The sequence below is a fragment of the Eumetopias jubatus genome, unplaced genomic scaffold (genome assembly GCF_037043125.1).
Source record: "Eumetopias jubatus isolate StellerSeaLion01/CBP00866 unplaced genomic scaffold, mEumJub1_p1.0 scaffold_184, whole genome shotgun sequence".
In the NCBI taxonomy this organism is placed as follows: domain Eukaryota; kingdom Metazoa; phylum Chordata; class Mammalia; order Carnivora; family Otariidae; genus Eumetopias; species Eumetopias jubatus.
Genome location: NW_028274990.1, coordinates 57501 through 60917, shown reverse-complemented (window position 1 = coordinate 60917; position 3417 = coordinate 57501).

Here is a 3417-nt window from a genome sequence, read left to right as displayed (position 1 = left end):
AGTTTTCAGCCTGGTGTGGGCGGGGGGGCGGGGGGGGGCCGCGGGGGGAACGTTGTGAAGTGGGATCAGGGATTCACGCAGGTGAGGAGGAGGCAAAGAGAAAGGCTTGGTTGGGAAGGAAACCATTAAAGGCCCCTGCTGAAATGGTGAGGTTTAACGTAGAAAGAGTTACCTCAAATCAAAGGAATTCTTGCTGGAGGCTGCTTCTGCCCTCCCCTCCCTGGATAGGGGAGTGAAGTGTTTTCGAGGTCCCTACTGGACACAGAGAGCGTTCAAGTGCCATAGCACCTATGGATGGGGCTCTGTTGCCCTCTAGTGTCCTATCCTCTGCTACTGCTGTTCGTGGTTTCCTCGGGCGACTTAATCGTCACAGACGTCTACGTTCCAGAGCGAGATCCCTGGTCCCACTTCCCAACGTTCCCCCCGGGCCCCGCCCCGCCCCGCCCCGCCCCCCCCCCCCCCCCCGCAGGCTGAAAACTGTTCTCTGTAAGCCATAAATCCTGAGCATTAGGAAAGTACGCGAGGAAACACAGACGAGAGAGACACCAAGCAAATAATGTGGCACTGAAGGCCGGACATCGATCGAGTTGAGGGAATGGACCAAACATCACAGACTTGGGAAAAGAAGCTTTTCCTTTAAAGCTGATTTCCTCCTGAGTCGGCTACGCTACGTTCGTTGCTGGGACGGCCCCAACTCAAGAGTGCGACGATCTGAGCTTTCTTCGTATGCTTCAGAGGGACCGCCCCCCCCCCCCCCCCTTGAAACGATAGAAGAAAAACGGTTCATCGGTGGTGGTTGTCGGAGTACTGGCCTGGTCTCGGTTTTACGGTCCCTCCCTGCCCGCCGACATTTGTCTAAGTCCTCCCGGAAGCCCGGGCCCCACGGCCGGCCGGGCCGCCGGGGCTTGCCGGTGACTGCGGGGAATTTTCCGCTCGTGTCCGCCTCCGCCGGGGCGCGTCCCGTGGCGAGTTGTCCCCCTTTCCGGCGGCAGCGGCCCGGACGCGTTTTCCAAGTCTCCCCTGGGCTGCTGTAGTCGCGCCTGTGCCGGCCGGGAGTTCCCGAGGCAGACGCCGCGGGGGCGGGCCGCCCTCCGCCCTCCGCCCTCCGCCCTCCGCCCTCCGCCCTCCGCCCTCCGCCCTCCGCCCTCCGCCCTCCGCCCTCCGCCCTCCGCCCGCCGCCGCCCGCCGCCGCCCGCCGCCCGCCGCCGCCCGCCGCCGCCCGCCGCCGCCCTCCGCCGCCCTCCGCCGCCCGCCGCCGCCCTCCGCCGCCCTCCGCCAGCCCCTCCGAAGCGGGCCGGGACGAGATCGGGCGGCCGGGCGGCCGGCTGCGCGCCTTCGCGGGCCCGCGATCCGGATGTGTCTCGGTGTTGTTCGCGCCGGTTGTCTGGCGCCACCTGGCGGCCGCTTTTATATAGCGTGTCCCCGCCGGAGCGTCGGCGATGTCGCCAAGGGATGGTATTCGGCCGCGGTCGCCGAGGCGGAGTTCCAGGAGGCCGGCGACACTAGCGCGACCGTCCCGCTGTCCCCGTGCCGTCGGCGCGCGCTCCGCTCGCGGGAGATTGAGCCTCCAGGTTTGTGGGGTGGTGGTGGCGCTGCGGTCGCTGTCGCGTCTTCCTCGCTCCCGGAGAGCCGGCCTTCGGAGGGGGGCGCCTGGACGGGTCGACCAGCACCCGCCGGTGCCCCCTCCTCCGCCCGCGGGGGTGGGGGGGCTGCGTCCGGCGCCGGGACGCCATCCGGCCCGTGGCTCCGGTCGGTCGTTGGGCCTTCCATGTCACGCTGTTTTCTCCCGTTGGGGACGGGACCGTCTCAGGCGGTTGGGGACCGGGCTGAGCCTGGCGGGGAAGCCCGTGGATGGTGCGACGGGCCCGGCCGCGGGCACGCGTGGCGTCCCGGGCGTCGGAGGGACCCGAGATTGTTACCAAGTTTTCGGCGGTCCGCTGCGGAGGTGGGGACCGGGTCGGGTCGGGCCGCGAGCGCCCCAAGGGGCCAGGCTGCGATTCCCGTTGAGGTCCGGCCTTCGGGGGGGGACGCCTCCGCGGTGTCGCCCCCTTCCCTCAGTCCCGGCCGCGAGTCGGGGACCGGCATGGGGCGGTCCCGAGGCCCGGGGAGGAGGGCGTCCGCAGGTGCCTCCGCAGAACTTGTGAGAAATTTCTAAGTCCCGATCAGGGGACGACAGGCCGCCCGGGGGCGGGCCTATCCGGGCCGCTCCAACTCCCGCGAGTCCCCAGTCAGTCGCTGCCGGCTGCCACCACGTTCCCAGGGTCGACCAGATGGCCCTGGGGGCTCCGGGGGGGGGAAACGAGGGTGATGGAATAGTGCTTGGGGGCACGTGGCCGGGCCACGGTCCCAGGAGATCCCGTTGACCTGTGGCTAGGCCCCGCCAGGCGGCGCGGCTGTTTTCTCACCTGAAAGGAGCACTTTTTGCTGCCAGGTAGGTGCTGGCACGTTGTGGTTTGGCGATTCTCTCTTTAAGGGAGAGATGGGCCTCTGGGCGTGTGGTGCGGGGCTCTGGGCTTTGACCGTGATGCCAAGCCCGGCTTCTGCCTTAGCTGGCCTTGAGCCGTCCGCGTGGGCCTGTGCGCCGGCTCTTGTGCCCCGCCCCCCCACCCAGGTGGTCCAGGCCGTTGGTGCCGCCTCCGGTCTCCCAGCACCCGAGGACGGTGTGGGTAGGTGGCACGTGGGTCTTCTACCCCGTGCGCTCCACGCTGTGGGCATCCGGCCGCGGTCGTGACAACCCCCCGTCCCGCAAGGCTCTGTGCCGCGTGTCAGGCGTTCTCCTTCCTCGGGTTGTCCGGCTGCTCCTGCCCTGGGGTTTTTTGAGGGGTGCCGGTGAGGCTTTGAAGCAGGCCCGCTCTCTGGTTGCTGTCCTCACCGGGCTCTCCCCCCTCGGGATCCTCTTCGGGCGTGTCTTTTGCTGATCGATGTGGTGATCTCGCGCTCTCCCGGGCCGGGCCTAAGCCGCGCCAGACGAGGGACGGACATTCATGGCGAATGGGATCGCTCTTCTCGTTCTGCCCGCGGGTCCTCTCGCTCCTTCGCCTCCGCCCGCTGTGGCGGTGTGTCGGGGGTGCGGGGGGGATGACGTGCAGGCTCCGGCCCGACCCCGCCTTCCCGCGTTCTGCTTCGCGGCGCTCGCGGGACCGGGGTCCTCTGACGCAGCAGACACTCTCGCTTGCCTTCCGTGGCTTCGTGTGTGGTGCGCGGTCCTCCCCGCGGCGGGGAGGGCCGTCCCGACGCCGCGCTGCTCACCCGCTTGGGCGTGTGCTGAGTGCGCGTTGCGCCTCGCCCTTCGTGGTGCCCCTGGAGCGCTCCAGGTTGTCTCAGGTGCCTGAGACCGAGCCGGTGGCGTCGTTTCCCGTTCCCAGCGACCCCTCCCTCGGGCCCCTGTTGTCGGTGGCGTGCCCGAGGAGCGGGTGG